The sequence below is a fragment of the Schistocerca americana genome, unplaced genomic scaffold (assembly GCF_021461395.2).
Source record: "Schistocerca americana isolate TAMUIC-IGC-003095 unplaced genomic scaffold, iqSchAmer2.1 HiC_scaffold_1136, whole genome shotgun sequence".
NCBI classification, from domain to species: Eukaryota; Metazoa; Arthropoda; class Insecta; order Orthoptera; family Acrididae; genus Schistocerca; species Schistocerca americana.
Genome location: NW_025725194.1, coordinates 5,001 through 12,500, shown reverse-complemented (window position 1 = coordinate 12,500; position 7,500 = coordinate 5,001). Strand labels below are relative to the sequence as shown.

The 7,500-nt window shown below is 55.9% G+C and overlaps 2 non-coding genes and 1 pseudogene across 2 annotated transcripts; all 3 read right to left on the bottom strand.

Annotated features, from left to right (window-relative positions):
- LOC124561045 overlaps positions 1-1,307 on the bottom strand; it is a 5,042-nt pseudogene extending 3,735 nt beyond the window's left edge.
- Positions 1,308-1,495: 188 nt separating this feature from the next.
- Positions 1,496-1,650, bottom strand: LOC124561042. The gene has a single exon (XR_006969504.1). It is a non-coding gene; the product is annotated as a 5.8S ribosomal RNA (ribosomal RNA).
- Positions 1,651-2,001: 351 nt separating this feature from the next.
- On the bottom strand, positions 2,002-3,911 carry LOC124561050. Its single transcript, XR_006969509.1, has one exon. It is a non-coding gene; the product is annotated as a small subunit ribosomal RNA (ribosomal RNA).
- Between the last annotated feature and the right edge of the window lie 3,589 nt (positions 3,912-7,500).

Sequence of the window (7,500 nt, the reverse complement as noted above, 5' to 3'; positions counted from 1 at the left end):
AGCACCAGCTATCCTGAGGGAAACTTCGGAGGGAACCAGCTACTAGATGGTTCGATTAGTCTTTCGCCCCTATACCCAGCTCCGACGATCGATTTGCACGTCAGAATCGCTACGGACCTCCATCAGGGTTTCCCCTGACTTCGTCCTGGCCAGGCATAGTTCACCATCTTTCGGGTCCCAACGTGTACGCTCTAGGTGCGCCTCACCTCGCAATGAGGACGAGACGCCCCGGGAGTGCGGAGGCCGCCGCCCCGTGAAGGGCGGGGAAGCCCCATCCTCCCTCGGCCCGCGCAAGGCGAGACCTTCACTTTCATTACGCCTTTAGGTTTCGTACAGCCCAATGACTCGCGCACATGTTAGACTCCTTGGTCCGTGTTTCAAGACGGGTCGTGAAATTGTCCAAAGCTGAAGCGCCGCTGACGGGAGCGATTATTCCGCCCGAGAGCATCCCGAGCCAACAGCGGCGCGGGTCCGGGGCCGGGCCAGGTAGGTCCGTCATCCGGGAAGAACCGCGCGCGCTTGCCGGGAGCCCGAGCGCCCAAAGGGGCGAATCGACTCCTCCAGATATACCGCCGGGCAGCCAGCCAGGACACCGGGGCTCTGCCCAACAGACGCGAACCGAGGCCCGCGGAAGGACAGGCTGCGCACCCGGGCCGTAGGCCGGCACCCAGCGGGTCGCGACGTCCTACTAGGGGAGAAGTGCGGCCCACCGCACACCGGAACGGCCCCACCCCGCGGCGAGTGGAAAGGCAACCGGACACGACCCCGCCGCGGATTGCTCCGCGCGGGCGGCCGGCCCCATCTGCCGAGGGCGGAGGCCAGTGGCCGGATGGGCGTGAATCTCACCCGTTCGACCTTTCGGACTTCTCACGTTTACCCCAGAACGGTTTCACGTACTTTTGAACTCTCTCTTCAAAGTTCTTTTCAACTTTCCCTCACGGTACTTGTTCGCTATCGGTCTCGTGGTCATATTTAGTCTCAGATGGAGTTTACCACCCACTTGGAGCTGCACTCTCAAGCAACCCGACTCGAAGGAGAGGTCCCGCCGACGCTCGCACCGGCCGCTACGGGCCTGGCACCCTCTACGGGCCGTGGCCTCATTCAAGTTGGACTTGGGCTCGGCGCGAGGCGTCGGGGTAGTGGACCCTCCCAAACACCACATGCCACGACAGGCGGCAGCCTGCGGGGTTCGGTGCTGGACTCTTCCCTGTTCGCTCGCCGCTACTGGGGGAATCCTTGTTAGTTTCTTTTCCTCCGCTTAGTAATATGCTTAAATTCAGCGGGTAGTCTCGCCTGCTCTGAGGTCGTTGTACGAGGTGTCGCACGCCACACCGCCAGCCGGCTGTGCACGCTACCGAGTAAGTACCGGTATGCGAACCGCCAGGCGACGGGCGCGCATCGCACGTTTAAGGAGGCGCGGCCGGCCCCACAGGCGGCCGCGACGCTCCCAGGTCTGCGAAGCGGGGCAAACGCCGCGCGCTTCAGTATACGTAGCCGACCCTCAGCCAGACGTGGCCCGGGAACGGAATCCATGGACCGCAATGTGCGTTCGAAACGTCGATGTTCATGTGTCCTGCAGTTCACATGTCGACGCGCAATTTGCTGCGTTCTTCATCGACCCACGAGCCGAGTGATCCACCGTCCTGGGTGATCTTTTCTTAGTTTACACTGTCTCTTTCAAGACAGTTGCATAGGCGGGACGTAGGCGTGTGGCGGCCCCTGTTCAAGCGTTCTGTGTCCAACGGCCTCACGGCCGATGGGCGTCGTACGGCTCCACACCGGAGCGGACAGGCAGTCGGGCGAAAGTCATTCAAAACCGGCGCCAGGCGCCAGGTGCCGCAGGCCAGCCGCTCCAGCGCTTCAGCGCTCGTACCACACAACATTGGCGTTAGTTTTGAGAAGCACGCGTGGTTCCGCACGCGGCGCACGGCTACTGCGAGCCGTACAGGTAGCGTGTTGCGCGACACGACACGCACATCGAAAGACATGCAGTCTAGTCGGTAATGATCCTTCCGCAGGTTCACCTACGGAAACCTTGTTACGACTTTTACTTCCTCTAAATGATCAAGTTTGGTCATCTTTCCGGTAGCATCGGCAACGACAGAGTCAATGCCGCGTACCAGTCCGAAGACCTCACTAAATCATTCAATCGGTAGTAGCGACGGGCGGTGTGTACAAAGGGCAGGGACGTAATCAACGCGAGCTTATGACTCGCGCTTACTGGGAATTCCTCGTTCATGGGGAACAATTGCAAGCCCCAATCCCTAGCACGAAGGAGGTTCAGCGGGTTACCCCGACCTTTCGGCCTAGGAAGACACGCTGATTCCTTCAGTGTAGCGCGCGTGCGGCCCAGAACATCTAAGGGCATCACAGACCTGTTATTGCTCAATCTCGTGCGGCTAGAAGCCGCCTGTCCCTCTAAGAAGAAAAGTAATCGCTGACAGCACGAAGGATGTCACGCGACTAGTTAGCAGGCTAGAGTCTCGTTCGTTATCGGAATTAACCAGACAAATCGCTCCACCAACTAAGAACGGCCATGCACCACCACCCACCGAATCAAGAAAGAGCTATCAATCTGTCAATCCTTCCGGTGTCCGGGCCTGGTGAGGTTTCCCGTGTTGAGTCAAATTAAGCCGCAGGCTCCACTCCTGGTGGTGCCCTTCCGTCAATTCCTTTAAGTTTCAGCTTTGCAACCATACTTCCCCCGGAACCCAAAAGCTTTGGTTTCCCGGAGGCTGCCCGCCGAGTCATCGGAGGAACTGCGGCGGATCGCTGGCTGGCATCGTTTATGGTTAGAACTAGGGCGGTATCTGATCGCCTTCGAACCTCTAACTTTCGTTCTTGATTAATGAAAACATACTTGGCAAATGCTTTCGCTTCTGTTCGTCTTGCGACGATCCAAGAATTTCACCTCTAACGTCGCAATACGAATGCCCCCGCCTGTCCCTATTAATCATTACCTCGGGTTCCGAAAACCAACAAAATAGAACCGAGGTCCTATTCCATTATTCCATGCACACAGTATTCAGGCGGGCTTGCCTGCTTTAAGCACTCTAATTTGTTCAAAGTAAACGTGCCGGCCCACCGAGACACTCACTCAAGAGCACCCTGGTAGGATTGCAACGGGGTCCGCCTCGGGACGCACGAGCACGCACGAGGCGCGTCGCACGCCTTCAGCTCGCCCCACCGGCAGGACGTCCCACGATACATGCCAGTTAAACACCGACGGGCGGTGAACCAACAGCGTGGGACACAAATCCAACTACGAGCTTTTTAACCGCAACAACTTTAATATACGCTATTGGAGCTGGAATTACCGCGGCTGCTGGCACCAGACTTGCCCTCCAATAGATACTCGTTAAAGGATTTAAAGTGTACTCATTCCGATTACGGGGCCTCGGATGAGTCCCGTATCGTTATTTTTCGTCACTACCTCCCCGTGCCGGGAGTGGGTAATTTGCGCGCCTGCTGCCTTCCTTGGATGTGGTAGCCGTTTCTCAGGCTCCCTCTCCGGAATCGAACCCTGATTCCCCGTTACCCGTTACAACCATGGTAGGCGCAGAACCTACCATCGACAGTTGATAAGGCAGACATTTGAAAGATGCGTCGCCGGTACGAGGACCGTGCGATCAGCCCAAAGTTATTCAGAGTCACCAAGGCAAACGGACCGGACGAGCCGACCGATTGGTTTTGATCTAATAAAAGCGTCCCTTCCATCTCTGGTCGGGACTCTGTTTGCATGTATTAGCTCTAGAATTACCACAGTTATCCAAGTAACGTGGGTACGATCTAAGGAACCATAACTGATTTAATGAGCCATTCGCGGTTTCACCTTAATGCGGCTTGTACTGAGACATGCATGGCTTAATCTTTGAGACAAGCATATGACTACTGGCAGGATCAACCAGGGAGCTGCGTCAACTAGAGCTGAGCAGCCGGCCGCCCGGGAGTGTGTCCCGGGGGCCCGCGCGAACACGCAAGCGTCCGCTCAATTATTCTGCAAACAGGAGGAGGCTGAGCTCCCCTGCACAATACACCTCGAAACCCTCTCAGGTCCCGGCGGCGCGCAGCGCCGTCCTAAGTACTTGGTCGGGTTCGAGAGAGGCGCAATCGCCCGGAGTTTGGCGAGTAGACGCTTTAGGTGCGACCACCCGTGCTCCCAACTGAGCTTGCCGCTGCCGACAGAGGCCCGGGAGCGTGCTGTCGTGGCATTGCCGGCGGGAGACAACACGCGCCACCTACGGTGGCCGGCAGCTCCAACGCCAGCGCCACAGAAGGACAAAAGCCCCACTTGGGTGCCGAAGCGAACTCTCCCAGCACAGCGCACGCGCCAACACGTCCGCACAGCTGCGATACAATCCACCTGCGAGAACCGCAGAGGCGACCGAGCAGCAGACGGCGTCGCGGCGCCGAGCGCCGGGCGGCGGCGCATCCTCAGCGCACACAGTCCTCAATCGGACCAGCACACTGCAGATGTCCACCGCGCTTCGCACCGGGCCCGCGAGGACCTACTTTGGCCGCACGGCGCCGCGTGCAGGGTGCGCCGGCGCGCAGCTGCGCCGCCTGCCGCCTCCGTCGGCCGGCGCGCCTGCCACTGGCCGCCCCCACCAGCCGGCTGTAGCGCGTGCGCCCACGCACCGCGCGGCCAGCACGCCGGAAGGCCCCCCCTCACCGGCCGGGGACGGTCCCACCCAGCCACCGCCGCGTATCGCTTCACACCCACATGCCATTCACGTTCGTGGGCATGGTGGGTATCGCTGAAACAACCGGTTGGTAGCTCAACCGATCGTCGCCATCACTGATTCACCTCTAGCGAGAACAACCGCACCACAACGGTTTACCAGTTCTTCATTTGCGTAACGTCACCAGCAAACGTAGACGTCCATCGCCATTTGCAAATTCAACGATTGTTGCATGCCTGTGTCAGGTGTCACGACACACTATGTCTGCCCACATACACGCAACAACATGTGCACGCTTCGCGAACACGTGGAAGGTGGCCCCCGTACGTATGCGATGTCCATTGCGCGAACGACTGTCAACCGGCCTCTGTCGCATGTCGCAGATGTGGAACGCAGTGCACCATGCTATCACGGTGTGTGAGAAGGACGACTACGTCTGACAACACGCGCCACTACATCAACAGACGGCTCATGCTGATCGCCATCCACGGCATACCATACTGCAATCCAGCTCTTATAGGGAGACGACACGTAGCTGAGTGCACAATATTTGGACCGTATGGTTCGCCGTTGTTGGCGCAGTCGTGGTACGGTCACACATGTACCACGATGTATCATTCAGTACATGAGGACCAATGTGCGGTACAGTGTGTGATTTGGACGTACAACATCAGCGGACAGTTGCCACAAGCCGTACCACAACGTAGGCTGTGCTTCGCCATGCGAATGCCAATGAACAACTGCGAAGGGCATTGAGCATGTACGTCCTGCCGCCATCCGCATTACAGTGTATAGCTGCAAGGTGTTTAACATGAAGCGATACTCTGGGGACCGGGCAGTGCGAGTAGCAAACTATATTGCGGGGGTTGCAGTTAGGCAACACTACACTAATTTAACGCGTCGTATGACAATTACAGAGCAGGTTAAGGCCCAACGTGTGTTGGGTTAAGGCCCAACGTGTGTTGGGTTAAGGCCCAACGTGTGTTGGGTTAAGGCCCAACGTGTGTTGGGTTAAGGCCCAACGTGTGTTGGGTTAAGGCCCAACGTGTGTTGGGTTAAGGCCCAACGTGTGTTGGGTTAAGGCCCAACGTGTGTTGGGTTAAGGCCCAACGTGTGTTGGGTTAAGGCCCAACGTGTGTTGGGTTAAGGCCCAACGTGTGTTGGGTTAAGGCCCAACGTGTGTTGGGTTAAGGCCCAACGTGTGTTGGGTTAAGGCCCAACGTGTGTTGGGTTAAGGCCCAACGTGTGTTGGGTTAAGGCCCAACGTGTGTTGGGTTAAGGCCCAACGTGTGTTGGGTTAAGGCCCAACGTGTGTTGGGTTAAGGCCCAACGTGTGTTGGGTTAAGGCCCAACGTGTGTTGGGTTAAGGCCCAACGTGTGTTGGGTTAAGGCCCAACGTGTGTTGGGTTAAGGCCCAACGTGTGTTGGGTTAAGGCCCAACGTGTGTTGGGTTAAGGCCCAACGTGTGTTGGGTTAAGGCCCAACGTGTGTTGGGTTAAGGCGCAACATAGGTTAGGTTAAGGCGCAACATAGGTTAGGTTAAGGCGCAACATAGGTTAGGTTAAGGCGCAACATAGGTTAGGTTAAGGCGCAACATAGGTTAGGTTAAGGCGCAACATAGGTTAGGTTACGGCGCAACATAGGTTAGGTTAAGGCGCAACATAGGTTAGGTTAAGGCGCAACATAGGTTAGGTTACGGCGCAACATAGGTTAGAGGTTAAGGCGCAACATAGGTTAGGTTAAGGCGCAACATAGGTTAGGTTAAGGCGCAACATAGGTTAGGTTAAGGCGCAACATAGGTTAGGTTAAGGCGCAACATAGGTTAGGTTAAGGCGCAACATAGGTTAGGTTACGGCGCAACAGTAGGTTAGGTTAAGGCGCAACATAGGTTAGGTTAAGGCGCAACATAGGTTAGGTTAAGGCGCAACATAGGTTAGGTTAAGGCGCAACATAGGTTAGGTTAAGGCGCAACATAGGTTAGGTTACGGCGCAACATAGGTTAGGTTACGGCGCAACATAGGTTAGGTTAAGGCGCAACATAGGTTAGGTTACGGCGCAACATAGGTTAGGTTAAGGCGCAACATAGGTTAGGTTAAGGCGCAACATAGGTTAGGTTAAGGCGCAACATAGGTTAGGTTACGGCGCAACATAGGTTAGGTTACGGCGCAACATAGGTTAGGTTAAGGCGCAACATAGGTTAGGTTAAGGCGCAACATAGGTTAGGTTAAGGCGCACATAGGTTAGGTTAAGGCGCAACATAGGTTAGGTTAAGGCGCACCATAGGTTAGGTTAAGGCGCAACATAGGTTAGGTTAAGGCGCAACATGGGTTAGGTTAAGGCGCAACATGGGTTAGGTTAAGGCGCAACATGGGTTAGGTTAAGGCGCAGACATGGGTTAGGTTAAGGCGCAACATGGGTTAGGTTAAGGCGCAACATGGGTTAGGTTAAGGCGCAACATGGGTTAGGTTAAGGCGCAACATGGGTTAGGTTAAGGCGCAACATGGGTTAGGTTAAGGCGCAACATGGGTTAGGTTAAGGCGCAACATGGGTTAGGTTAAGGCGCAACATGGGTTAGGTTAAGGCGCAACATGGGTTAGGTTAAGGCGCAACATGGGTTAGGTTAAGGCGCAACATGGGTTAGGTTAAGGCGCAACATGGGTTAGGTTAAGGCGCAACATGGGTTAGGTTTAAGGTACAATATGGGTTAGGTTAAGGTACAATATGGGTTAGGTTAAGGTACAATATGGGTTAGGTTAAGGTACAATATGGTTAGGTTAAGGTACAATATGGGTTAGGTTAAGGTACAATATGGGTTAGG